The sequence below is a fragment of the Lissotriton helveticus genome, chromosome 11, assembly GCF_964261635.1.
Source record: "Lissotriton helveticus chromosome 11, aLisHel1.1, whole genome shotgun sequence".
Classification (NCBI taxonomy): domain Eukaryota; kingdom Metazoa; phylum Chordata; class Amphibia; order Caudata; family Salamandridae; genus Lissotriton; species Lissotriton helveticus.
In genome coordinates, this window is record NC_136072.1 from 604,630,130 (window position 1) to 604,644,812 (window position 14,683).

The 14,683-nt window shown below is 44.4% G+C and overlaps 1 long non-coding RNA gene across 1 annotated transcript in view; it reads right to left on the bottom strand.

The window, feature by feature from the left end:
* Positions 1-4,161: 4,161 nt before the first annotated feature.
* Positions 4,162-14,683, bottom strand: part of LOC144791683 (uncharacterized) — a 206,121-nt gene continuing 195,599 nt past the window's right edge. The window contains exon 4 of the long non-coding RNA XR_013602447.1: positions 4,162-4,853. This is a non-coding gene — a long non-coding RNA (uncharacterized LOC144791683). The remainder of the gene's footprint in view (positions 4,854-14,683) is intronic.

Below are 14,683 nucleotides of genomic sequence, written 5' to 3' on the forward strand. Positions count from 1 at the left end.
AGGTCTGGTTAGCACGTCTCTGTGCACTATCCGAGTAAAAAAAACAGCAGCACCAGTCCAAAAAATGAGAGGGTGAACATGCAAAAGGAGGCCTATCCTTACAGCGTCCCCCTAGGGGGAGGCAGGGAACTACAGCCCTACATGTCAATTCAATGGAGAAAAATATGAAGATGACTTTTGGGTCTACAGTACTAGTAAGCCAATGTTCCATGAAGAGCTCAACAGTTGTGACCTCCGCTTTTTTAGTAGTCACACTTTTATTATGTCATAGCTCCTGGATACATTTTCAGCTTCTTCAGACATGTATATGAGGACATTTATGTCCTTTAGCTGTTTGCCCATCATTGTTACTTACGGTGCAAGTGTTGCAACCAATGCTTGTTTCCCTGTTGTAAAGTTCACACTGCTCTGGCCTCGGAATATTGAACGTCCACAGACACAGCATCTATTTTATTTTCCATTGCCATTTTAGTGTCTTATATGACCTGAAAAGTTTAATGAAACTTGCTGTTATCTACGTCAGAGGGCTGCGATGACAGGTATATAGGTATAATGAGCCTCCCCTTTGGAACACAGTGTGTGGAAACAAGGCAGTTTCAATATTGACAAAGTAGTGTGGGTCTTGACGGTTCTTGGCTAACCCATTTTTATGCAGGAAGCTGTTTGTGTCCCTGCCAGTGAGCAGGGTCACAACAATATTCGGATGTACTGCAGAATTAAGTGAGGATCACTGTTCAATAACGAATCACAGAGGATGAAGTAAAGAAGAGGTGCTCTCTCCAATAGTAACTCACGTCTTACCAGTTTTTTCTGGAAGCCTTTGTTCTCACCCAATCGCTCGCCAGGTACTCATGCACCATCCCACTTTTTGGAAGAGACCAGTGGGAAGCTCTTCTTAGTTCATCTGGGAAGCTCTTCTTAGTTCCTCAGTCTCTCTTTATTCTATTCACCAAGAAACTCATGGCCTCTGTATATGAAGGGAAAGGTTGGGGGGCGAAGTGGAGACGGGCCCTCTGACTCTACACAGTGTTCATTTGAAATATCGCTGAGATTGTTTACGTTAGCGGACTAGTGTCAGTGTAATCCTTTGTGTAATTCAGGATTGCTTGAAAGTGTGTCCTCTTTTACACACGAGATTATTACATCACATCTCAATTCACTTTTATCCCACCCCCGGCAGGGTACATAGAAGCAAAGGACGGTTCAAGTACAGGCTGTAATACAGGGCTTGCTATCAATCGGGCTGCTTCCTGCAGTCACATCTTGTTGTCAGCACTCACTACCAAAGACTCATGGATGGGAGTGATGATGTGATCCCATCCCTGTCTCATTGTAGTACCGCAGGATCCTGCTCAGTAGGGTCTATCCTACTGGTGTGGTCCAGCTCACACAGGAGCCACTGACATCGCTAATGAATCCATGATCAAGTCACTGGTGTCAGCAGGTAGGCCTCCATTCATGCCCTTGATTTATGTCGGCTGAGGAATGCAATTCCAAAGTCCATGGTTTATCTCCAGCCGCTGTTTGCACTGGTCTAGACATGCCCCTTCAAGATAGCCACTGGACATTTCACGCTTTAAACATATTCAGCTCAGGAGTTCTATGGTTAGTTGTGCTTTTTGCTGAGCATATCGCCTAACCCATACCTCACCCTATGGGTTCAGGAGCATGTACCCGACCTTTAGGGTTAGATCTGGATATATCTCTAGGGTAATGCAGGTTCCCCTGGTACCACCAATTGAACTCTTCACTCCAGGCTGGCAAGTTCCATCTTCTCACTTAACTGCTGTTTTACAAGCTTCTGTTGTCATGTTCAGGAAGTGCTACCCATAAACCCATTTGAGGCATACCAGGACCTGCAGCCTGGCAGCTAGATCCATTTGAAATCCCCCCCCCCAAAAAAAGTTGTCACTTCAGCCAGGGTGGTGAGGCCCCTAACATATATTGTTGTACATCAGTACAGTCGTAAAGTGCACAGGACAGACCCCTTGGATCCACGCTTCTCATTGCAAGTGAACTAGAGAACCAGAAGAAAACAGAGCATCTGTCTGCAGAACTCCTATCTTCTCAAGCACGCTGCAGAAAAGCTGTGAAGATGCAGCCTCTCCTTTTTTCCATGACTACAGACTGTGACACTGGTAGAGGAATATATCTCAGCAACTTCACTCTCAACGTGTTTGGCTGATCTTCTTTGCAGTAAGCTTGTTTGGGTGCTCCATTATGTGGTCATGTCATCTGTTTCTCAAGTGACATACATCAGAGCAGATGCATGAGTTTATCTGGCAAGGGAGGCGAGTACAACTGAGCCATAACTAATGTGCTTTGAAGCATCATGAGAATAGAGTGGACATCCTAGACTTTGGAATTTATCATTCTGTGCTACCTGTATGGATGGAAATGCTGAGAGATAGACAACAAATGATGTATGATAGACTGCACACTGAAAGGAAGACTCTACGGGAGGTATGATGGACTGGTGACCTGCAGAACAGTCCTCCAGGCTGGTCTCACCAAAGTTCAGTCCACAACTACCTCATTGCTTCCTAGTCACCATTGGTCATGTGGGATTCCTGCATGTTGTGTGCGCATCTCGACTCCACCCCTACCAGTGCCTTTGCTGACACCTCAAGTCCTAAAATGCCACATCTTCTCGAAGGGACTTCACCATTTTAGGATGATCCCAAATAGTTTTCCCACCTGTATCTAGTTCTTTGCTAAAAGTGTCATTAGAGATAAGTCTTGGAGTATTTGCACATCAAAGCCACTCTTTAAAAAACGAGTTGCTGTGAACAGTTTGCATAATTTATTCTTTGTCTTCAAAACGTTAGAGACACCAAGATGCCAGGTACAGCTGGCTCTTTAGTGCATTTCAAAGACATTTGGTGGACCCTGTCTTTTTGCATCTGGGACCCCCCTGATCTTTCCAGCTGAGCATAAAAGATGTTCTGCACAAACATTTTGATGAGTTTGCCTTCACTTCTTGAGGCACCTCGCGGATTCACAAGCTGTTATGCTGTGAGCGTCTCTCTAGGTCTTCCTGCTTTTATTGCCCTTAGACAATTTGCTCTTCTAATAATAGTAGTCAGGCCCTCCCACTCCTGGTCAAGCGTTCACTCATCAAGTGTGTCTTTTGGAGAATGGACTCTGTTGCACAGGTCAGCAATGTCTTTGTTAACATCGTTCAGGCTTTGTTTCAACTCCTCTTTCATTGCTCCCATTCCTATCTTAATGTCCAAGAGGAGTTTTTTCATGAACCTCTTCGTAACTCACTTATCATCATCAGGTGGCCTATCTTCTTGCTGTATGTTTTCTTCATCTTGTAAGTCTTTCATGCTAGTTTATTTTTTCCTGTAAACCACCACTCGGATTCCAGGAACGATTTCACATTAGTGGTCCTTCCAGGCATGAGATAAACTCACTAGAGCATTGACATCTTATCAGTGCACTCTCTTTGTTCCTTGGAACTTAGCATTTGCTTATTGCTTTACAAGATGTGTATGCCCTGTTCTATATATCACTGTTATTGAATGCAAGAGGGGTAGTCCTGAGAGTCTAGCAGTTCCTAAGTGTGCAAACTTCTTCACGATTATGGTGGAGATCTCCAGTTAAAATATGAGAGGCGGAGGTCACTGCAAGTAGGCTTGGGAGTACCATTTTGTAGTACGAGTAATACTACTTGACGTACTACAAAATACAGTTTGTGAATGGGCCCCATGAAGTACAATTTCATCAGAACAAACAGAGGCTTTACTTTGATTAGCCATATATATATATATTTGAATTACTGATATTATCATTTTCTCTTAAATTTTATTAAGAAAGAGATGTAATTATAAAATATGTCAAAAGGGATGTAAGGGGTATCAGTGGCTTTTGCTCCTATCAACTGTAAAATAAGAGAAGTGGTACTCTTATCAGAAATTTGGAACAAGTATAGAGAAAAAAAATTAATTTAAAAATTTGGGTCCCAAGTCATGCTATTTCAAAGACTTTATAATAATGTACTAATGTAGCCAGATCTCCACATTCTAGATCTGCTCCAGAACCTCAAGTCAATGGTACTTTTCTCAGCATGAGAGCATGGGGGAAAGAGAAATAGTTAGCGAGTCACTCATTCCAATTTCGATATGATAGGACCCTTAAGAATCACAGACTACTAAATGGAGTTAGTTGATTTATTACAAAGCCAACAATAACTGAACGTACAGGCACCTCAAGATGAGGGTGTAGAAATACATTGGGACTAATACAAAGCAAAACCTATGAATGAAATGAAGGCGGTGTAACATGCACAAGATAAATAATTCAAGAATCAGAATACAAAAGAGCAGAGCACAAGAATCCAAGTTCCCCTGTATCGCAGATTTCATGGAAAAAATACAATCTATCCCAACACTAACACTAGCATGGCATCTCTAGTTAAGCTTATTGTGGGGCAGGATCGGTTAAGGTGTCAGCATGTGGAATCTTCCTCAGAAATCTCCCCACATCAGTTTGGTCAAGCAACATGAAGCTACTAAGACAGGGCTCATTCTAAGATGCTCTCGCTCTCTCGAGGCAGAGAAGAAGTGTTGGGGCTCTTTCCCTAGTTACCATACATCAATATTACAGGTGACTTCCCAAAATCCTCTTCGAGTCAAGACATCTAGTCAGGCCACATCCTCATAGGCAATTTTCCACTGGACAGCAATGCTCCAGAGCGGTGGCGAGGTGACCTTGATTCCCAGATTCTCTCCGGTGAGAAAGTACAACAGTTCTCCATATCAGTATCAACGTTCTATGTATCCCCTTCTCTCCTTGCCTAACTCCTTAAACATCGACATTATTCTAGCTAACAAGGATGCTTTTTCCACCTGCAACATAAGTGTGAGAAAGAATAAGCCCAGCGTACACATGATATTCAATTAGTCATTCTAATGCGAGAGCTTCCAGGGAAAATGCAATTCAGGCCTACAAAATTCAGCTAACATAAGAGAAATGGAACATGAACTTTACAAAGTTATATAGAAATTGAGTCATATACAGTTAATAATTTCACCTACATATAAAATGACACGATTAATAAGGATATTCAATAGTGAAATATTTGTCAGTTGTGCAAATCGAGCATTTCAGTTAATGGTTTCAGCTAGTTACATTCATTTTCCGTTATCTCCGCACGTATTCTACATTGTGGCCTAAACACATCTCGTTTATGTTATCACATTACAAGATCCTAACACTTAGGTTAACATGACAAAAGATTATATGTAGATGCAGTCTACAAGTGTGATTATAATGCACCTCTACAATGAAAAATTGATTTTGCATCAGTGCCAACTGAATTTATTTTATATATCTAATGTTATAATGGATAGTGGAAATATTTTTCGGACCTTTGCTTAAAATATTGAAAAGGTTTTTAGTTTTTGTCCATGCTATGTACCTTTTGTAATGCTCGTTCTGGTGTATAATCTAACGGCAGATACCTGATAATGTGAAAAGTCCCAAGGCATCAGACTGCATCCAGAAACTATTAAGAAGTACTCCTGCACACTGGTAGATGGGATCCTGTGTGTCCATGCTAACATCCTTCCATCACAGAAGTGACAAACGGAGCTGCATATAAGAACCACACATGCCTGCTAACGCCAGTGCCTGTTTTAGGCTGTCTGCGCTCACAGACGCACAGCCCAACTGCAGATTGGCAGAACCTGTGTACAGATCTCTAGACTGGGACCTTTTTAGACGGAAAAGAGTGCTACCGGAGGTAAGTAACTTATTCTTATGATGGATACTTCCAAATGTCAATTCCTCACCTTTTAAAAAGATACCATAACAAAACCTCCATAAGTGGTGGGTCTGTAAACTTTCTCAAATCAAAATGATTGCAGGACTAAGCAGGCAAAATACCCCTCTCGAAGGGGCCTGGCTGTGGAAGCAGTAGTGCCCACTTAGCTGCCTGACAAATACCCAATACAGGCACTCCACATCTCAATGTAGTGGAAGTAAGCTTTTGGTCTGGTTGAATGAGACCTGTAGACCTTGTGGAGGTTGCTTTTTAGCTAATGCATAGCAGATTTTGTTGCAGAGAAAAATTAATTTAGACTTGGTAAGTTTTTGCAGTGCCTTGCCCTTCTTTGTGTCAGAAAAACCCACAAAGATCTGATCATCAACCCGATGTTCTTTGGGGCGATCAATATTAAAACTGAGTGCTCTCTTGGTGTGCAGTCGATGGACTAACTCTTCCACCTTGGAGGGGTGAGGCAAGGCAAAGAATGCCGAAAGGGGGATAACACCCCAGACGTGGGAAGGTATGACCATTTTAGGTAGAAAGGCAGCTTGGGTCCTTTAGACCAGGTTATCTGATTTAAGTAAAGAAGGCTGATTGGGCAACCGCAAAAACATAAAAAGAGCTGACAAATATCCTTTAAACTGTCCCAAAATGAAACCTTGCTTGACCAGGGACAAAACAATCAGCAACACTGCAGACAATTTGGGTAGTAGTGGGTCACTGTGGGCGGTGCTGCACCAAGCCACAGACTTGTCCGAATGACTGGCACACACCAATTTTGTAGAGGGCTGCTTAGCCATCAAGATGATATTAATAACCTCAGGAGGACTGTCAAATGCAATCAAATGTTGTCTCTCAATCTCCACACACGGAGATGAAGATTGTGCAGGCCCGGGTGCAGGACCCTGCTCATCTACTGCAATAGAAGATCCTCCTGGAGCAGCAGCTTGATCGGAGGACATATATTAATGTACAGGAGTTCTGGGTACCACAGTCTCCTAGCCTCATCTGCTGCAACTAAAAGGACTTGGGCCCATCAGATAGGAGAGATAGCAGCAGGAAAGTATTCAGAAGCAATAACCTTCACTTTAAAATGGAATGCATCCCCGAGAGAGAGACTTCTTTGTAACTCCAAAGTGCAAAAGAGCTGACATTGTGCATTCTCTGTGGTGGCAAAAGATCAAGTCAGGGTTCTCCCCATTCTTGGAAGATGCCCTTGCCACATCTGGGTGTAAATACCATTTGTGGTCTGCTGGGCATCAGTGCTGAGTTTCTCTGGTCTTCAATTTAGAGACTCCACCAGAGAATCCCCTGACAGTCCTGCCACTTCTAGAGTCCTAGAGCCTTCTGGCACAAACCAAAGACCCCACCCTACCCTGCTTGTTGCAGTACCACATGACGTTGGCATTGTCTGTGAGCCCCATCACCAGCCTTCCTCTGATTATGGGCAGGAAGGCCTTCAGCGCCAAGTGAACCACCTGCAACTCTAACAGATTGATAAGGAGCGGAGTCTCTGCAGGAGACGAAAGTTCTCTCACCACCACCTCTCCCAGATGGCCTTCCCAACCTAGGAATGATGCATCCTTCACCACTGTCAAGTCTGGGTTGAAGAAGAGGGGTCTGACACTGATCCCTTTGCAGTCCAGCGGCCACCACTGAAATCCGTTTGCAGTCTCCTCCAAAGTCTGGACACAATCTGACAGGTTCCCCAGGTGCTGTGCCCAATGGGAGTTTAGATCTCATTGTACGATTAGGTGTGGAAAACAAATGACTAGACTCACCAAACACTTTTTTGACATGCAACATGGAGCTGACTCACTCAATTGGACAGTTCTGGATAAACCGAATCTCAATTCAGCTACCCCAGTTTTGACGACAAAACTTCTCCGACTCGAGCAGAGGTGGGTGTACAGGTCGGGTACTGCCAATGTTGGTCTCAACGACGACATCCCCTGGTTGGCCCTCTCCTAAGCTCCACGTAGCCTGGGCACGCTGCTTGCCATTGCAACTGCAATCCTACCTCTTACCCAGTTTATACACTGGGAGTTAGGATTGTATACTGCCCTAGAGCATATTTACTTACTTGTCTGGGCCATCACAATCTTCCATAGGGCCCCTTTGGCAACCCTATAGGTGGTCCGCTTCGACCACACCCCCGAGTATACTCTGTTTCACGTTATCCTGGATCACCCTTTATCTCCTCCACATGTCTCCATTGGTAACCCTATAGGTGGTCCACTGAGACCACACCGCCGATTACATGGATCCTTGGCGCTGGGCCGCTTTACATTTTTGTCTGAAAGGGCACCCACGTGTGTACCCCCTTCTTTTGTTTAGGCTGTCCCTTCCTGTCTCATAGTTTAAGATTGGCTCCATGCTCACTGATGGTTCGTCTCCGAACCAATCACAGTCCCCCTTCGGCCGCATGGACTACATTTCCCATGCACACACCACTTCTGGTGGACTTCCGGTCGCCGACAACTCCACATCCGCTTTCAATTTATCTGGCATTATTTAACATGGTCCGTTCCAGAGGCAAGTCCTCCAGTCCTACGGATGCGCGCCTTCCCGGACCAGGTGCCGCACACTCGCGGTATGTACCTGGCACATTGCCAGTCACCAGCTCTTCCTGTAGCCAATCTTCAGTGCCAGGCGTGCCTCGCACTCCCCCTGCGCGTCTGACTCCCTTGTGCAGGCCGATTGCCCTGCTGTCTTGTCATCGCTTAGGATCAGCAGCTTTTGCTATCCTACCACATGTGTTAGCGGACCCGCTACTGTGCTCAGTTCACACTTTGACCCCCTGCACATCTTCCTCCCTCGAGGATGCCATCCGTCCCCCAGCTTTACCCGACTTAGGATCAGCAACCCATGCTATCTGCAAACCTTTGCAGCAGGCACTTGCCCAACCATTTTACCAGCGCCGCCTTTGACCCCATGCATATCCCTGTTAATTACACCGGCTCGGGACCGCACACCACGCCCCCCCAGCATCCATTTTAGACTGGAGGCGGTATTCCAGCATTTCCACTCCCACCTCTCACCACTAGTGCGTGACCCTAGCTGTCCACCCTCACTGTTCGGTTGGGAGGCTAGTAGCCACACTGGAATCATTGAGACGGTTTATCCATCAGGCACCCAGACTTACAGCCAGAACACTAACTTCCCTGTATCCCGAGCTTTGCCATTGCATTCTACCTAGTATTTAATTTCTTCCTCTTTCTTGATCCCATTTTAAACGTAATGAACCTTCTCTGATAGGGTTGGCGCACATACCAATTGGCTAGTATGCCAGGACTGATGTAGAGCACTGTAACCAACAGCGGTGAGTCATACATCAATACATTTTAACTAAATGTTTAAATGTTGTCTTTTATTTTTCTGAATGAGAGGATCAACTACACCCCTAGTCCACTAAACCTGTTTGCATGGAATACGTATGCACATATTATATGTTGTTTCTTGTTTCCACCACAGGTTATGCAGTGAACATACTGAACAGCTACACTACTGGTTCAGTATAACACTTTTACATTATTGCAAATTTTTTCTTCACATGTGTGTGCACAACACACTTTATTTAAATCTCAGTAGCTGAACAACCGACCCTGAAGAAGGCTGCGACACTTGAACAGGTCCCTAGGCCGAAACATGTTGGTCTTATACTAACACAGTCGCTCCTAATAGCAGCACGTGTGTTACAAGCTATTTGATTTGTTTTTAATCCTGACAGTGGGTAGCGGAATAAAGTTGCTGCATAGCTAACCCGTAGCCAGTTTTAAATCACACACACATCAGCACTGCACCTTTTTACCACACCAAGCTCACTTAGGGTTTTAGTACACCCGCCATACTACAATTAAATCATCCCTGTGCTCCTCCCTCATAGAGAGGGGGTTATAGCCCACATAGAGACTAGGGGACCCATTAGGATGGCGGGCGGATCGCCCCCGCAAGGCTGGTAGTAGCCACCGCCGGCCTGGCGGTGGCGATCCGCCCGCCATCCTACCCTGAATGACCCCCCGCCATATTAGCATGGCGGGGGGTACCGCGGCGGACGGAAAGACCGTCCAACGCTTTTCAGCCCCGGTCACCTTGCGGCCGGGCGGAAAAGGGTTTATATGGTGGCGGTGTCTATTAGACACCGCCAGCCATATTAGGATAGGCATTTGTGAATGCCTTTCCGTGGCGGCAATGCCACCACCGAAAGGCATGCGGAGTCCCCCTGCGGGGGCCCATTGCGGGCCCCACGGACTCCGGGGGGTGCACATTTCAATGCAAAACATGACATGTCATGTTGTGCATTTTTAACATTTTTAACATTGCGGTGGGCGGTGCTTTTAGCACCGCTCACCGCAATGCTAAAAATGCGGGAAGCGCCCGCCACTGTGGCGGGCGCATCCTAATATGTACAACGGGACCCCCGCCCTTATGGCGGGTGGTCCTATTCACCGGTAGGATGACGGGCGGTCAAAGTCCGCCCGTCATCCTAATGGGGGCCTAGGTCTCTCACACAAGGAGGCATCCCTAGGCACCTTTGGTGTGTGAGGGTACCCGGCCTGAAAAGGGATCCCCCTATGCTTGGTTAAGTGGACGAAGCTATAATTCTGACCTCTCAGAGCATTTACGACCTGTGGCTTTTTTCAGTGATATGATTTAAGAATGGGGAGGTAGCTCACGCTGGTCCTTAAAACTCCCTTAGCCCCCTTGTGTGAATTCAACCTACTTAAGTAGCCTTTTTAAACATGTCTCAGGCCTGTCATTGCAGCCTGTTAGTGCAGTTTTAAATTGCCATTTCGTCCAGGCAAAATTAACCTTTTTTTTTTTTTTTTTTTTATCACCGGAGATCCATGGCAGCAGCAACAAGTTGACGGGAGGGTCATGGACACAATTGCACCAGTACCCCTGCCAGGATACTCATTGGGCTCTAACAACAAATCGTTTGTTATTGTCCTGAGAGGGAAATCCCCTCTTACATATAATGCACCTTAGCGCGTGCAACACATAGTTTATGCTCTGTGTCACTAATTGTAGCATACCTCACCTTACCACCATTCACATAGGTCCTGAGGAAAGCCAGTCACAATTCAAGATTTGGCTGAAACATGTAGACCACACAACGGATGTAGGAGTACTATAAATACAACTCCACCCACATCCAACGCCTTGCTTTTAACGCTGCCAGAGGCCCAAATAATAAAGTAGCCTTTCTTGAGATCACTGGACAGCTTTTAACCTTTCACTTTTCACGTCACTCACACTGCACACTCAGCAATATACCTGCTCCGCTGTAATCAAGCGTAGAAGCACACCCAGGACACACTTGGTGTCATTGGGTGGGCCCGATGATGAAGCATGCCACCAACTAGGTTGATGGGTGAGGGCTTTCAAAAATGGTAAACCCTACCCCTTTACATACATCATACTACATACACCCTTGTGACTTCCCCACATATCTAGATAGACTAGTTCTTGCCGATTAATAAGATTACCCTAGGGGATCTGGACTAGTCCTCCATTCCTCTCGCTCTTCTTGATATATAATAAAAAATAAAAATAAAAAAAGAACCTTTTGCCAGGCCTAAACCTTTCTTTTTAATACATGTCACCCCTATGGTAAGCCCTAAGCAGCCCACTAGGGTAAATTTAGGTTTTACATGTCCTGGTAGCAACAAAATCCAAAATGTGTTTCTCACTACTGCAAAACATACCTCTTCCATAGGATAACATTGGGTTACCTTATCACAGTTAATAATGATAACTTTTGATTGGGAGCATATAGGAAAGTCATGTTTGGTAACTGACGAATAGTACGTTAAAATCCTCTTTACTGGTAAAGTCGGATTTTAAGGGCCTGATTTAGATCATGGTGGATGAATTACTCCGACACAATGGCGATAGATATCCCGTCCGCCGAAATATAAATCCCATTATATCCTATGGGATTTATATTTCGGCGGACGGGATTTCCATCACTATTGTGATGGAGTAATCGGTCCGCCGGGATCTAAATTAGGCCGTAAGTCATAATTCTGAAAAAGCCACTTTTAAACAGTTGGTATTTTCTTACCCCAACTATTTAGTGCCTGCAGCCTGTTACATGACTATGTGTAGTTGGCAGTTGGCCTTTGTGTATTCCTCCCAGACAGCACCACAATAGATGGCCTGGAAGCTGGCAGGATGGGATGGGGCCGAGCTGTCACCTACCACACTTATACTTTAAAGGCAATGGCTCAGGTCACACGCAAAGGACTTCACACTAGCTTATTGTGCCCCCAGACAGAATGGGACCATGACAGGGAGCCAGGAAATACTAGACACATCTGTAGGGAGGAAACTCCAGAAGCTTCTCCCACATCAAAGTGGGTACCAAGTATAAAAGGGGACCTGCAGACCCACGCTTCAGTGCACTGTGAATACTACAGTAGAAAGATACCCTGCTGCACTCCTGCTTTAGGTCTGCCCTGCTTGCTGATAAAGAAGACTGGATCTGCACCCTTCATCTCAGGCTGAAGTGATTCCAAGGTTCAGCTGACTGACCTCCTGTTCTGAGCTACAGGGACATAAACTCCAGAGGCCTCTCTACATCTACTCAATTGACCTCATGCCTGGACCTGCAAATGAATGTACCTTCAGCTAGAACATTCTGAGTCCTGCTTGCTTCAGCTGGAGCGAGCTCCTGATCACCAAAAGGTACCCCTCATGTAATGGACTCTTGGTGTGCATCAATTGAGCTCCTCCTTGAAGAAAGGAAGTAATGCTGAAGTTTCGGGCTTTTTGCAACAGCAAACAGGCCCATTCACAACAAGATCTTGCCACCTACGCCGACCATCAACGTGAAGGACCACATAGGCATGAGTGGCGTTTTATGCTTTTAGACATTGTACTTATCTTAAATCTTTAAAACTGCATATCTCCAGTTATACTGATTTGATTTTTGTTGTCTTGATGTCAAATAATGTATTACATTTAATTATTTTGTTCTAAATTGGTGTGAGAGGTGCTTGTGTTGTGTTTTCACTTTATTACTGTTTGTGTGCAGCATAAACACTTTACATATTGCCTCTAAGTTAAGCGAGAGTGCTTTTGTGCCAAGCTATCAGAGGGCTAAGGTTAATTTAGTGACTTTTTGTGGTTCACCCTGACAAGGATAGTGGCTGCTGGTTGAAAAGGGTTTCACCCCCTCACACAACTCAATTTCTCACTACATTGTTTTGTGAGCAGTGTTCTCAGACGGAAGATATCTTCTGCTGTGTATTTTTTGCTGCCGAACAGATTAGAAAATATTTATTAATTTATAATAGATTCTTTTTTATTGTCAGCAAAAGCATTCCTTTACTCAAATGGTGATGGAGAAAGTTTCAATGAACTGTATTGCTTGATATTCTGTGCATTTTTGGTTAATGACTGGCACTTGTTGAAGGGCAAATATGGTTAAAGCCTTTTAGTCCTTTGTTTGTATGAACCAGATAACATAGTTCACCATATTTGAAAGTGGTAATATTTAAATGCATGCCATCCTTATTGTGTGACTTTTTTTAATTACATTTAGCATGCAATACCCAAACCCACATCTTATTTATCTAGTAATGCATACGGCCTTATTCACAAAGGTTGAGTTGCATGTGTACATTTACTTATGTGCAAAGTGGCCTTTACTACTTTTGGGTGCTTACCATTTCTGAGTGCATAGTTACTAAAACCGGGGTGGAGCCAAATTTATAAGTGTAAAGTTACTAGTAACTTTTTACATGTTAGCAGAAGTCTCCACCACCGGAACAGAGATTTCCCTTTGGTAATGTGTAGGGAAAAGTTAAAAGGTTCTTAAACTTTGAAATCATTTAATAACACTATTTTAATGCTAAATATCAATGTGGATTAATGGTATATATTTTTTAAGGCCTAGAACAAATAAATAAATAGTGACAGCCCTAGTATCTCCAAAGTATTTTTTCAAAAATGTCACCTACAGAAAAATGTTTACTTTTATTTAATATATATTAAGAATTACTACAAGTTTTGTTTAGAGTTCATTTTAAAATGGAATTAAAATTTCTTTTTTTTAAATATTTTTATTGATAAATTGCATGACAGACAAATAGGCAGAAATTACATACAATACTTGCAAGTTACATTTAGCACCGCACTTGGGACAAAGGCCGGAAAAACATATGTATTAAACAGTTGCTGCCCTGTCTCTACTTCTCTGCATTTCCAATTCCACCACAGGTGATACACATATCTCCCCCCTATAGGAATTCCACTTTGACCATTTCCTATCCCACTTCTTCGAGCACCCCCTAGCTATAAACACTTCTTTCTCAGCTACCATACATCTGTCGAATTCTTTCAGCCATATTGCCACTGTCGGCGGTGCCACTCCGCCCCACCCTCTCGCTATCTCCCTCTTGATTAGCGTAAAGCCCAGCATCACCAACTGCTGCTCCGTCTCAGGTAGGTCTGTATCTTCCCATACATTAAGCAGGACATCAGGCTGAGCGTCTTCCCCAATGCAGATTGCACATGAGTTGTGGCCCTGTCCCATCATTTCCGCACTAACGGGCAGTCCCACACCATATGATAAAAGGTAGCCGGCTGTCGGCAACCCTTAAAACACAGGTCATCTTGTTGAGACCCAATTTGTACTAGTGTTATTCCCGACAAATAGGAGCGGTGTAGGATACGAAGCTGGATTAGCCTAAATCTGAGCATGATAGCAGCCTCTCTAGTCGACAATCTTCCTCATCAATCAGCCCAAGGTCTCCCTCCCAGCGCTCCTTAAGCTTTCCAAAGGAATCAGGAAAATTATTACTAAGTTTTTTATAGGTCAAGGAGATTGCCTTGGACTGCAACTGCCCATCCAACAGGGGATCTTCAAGGGGTGATGATTCCGGTATGTCCTGGCAACTGGGG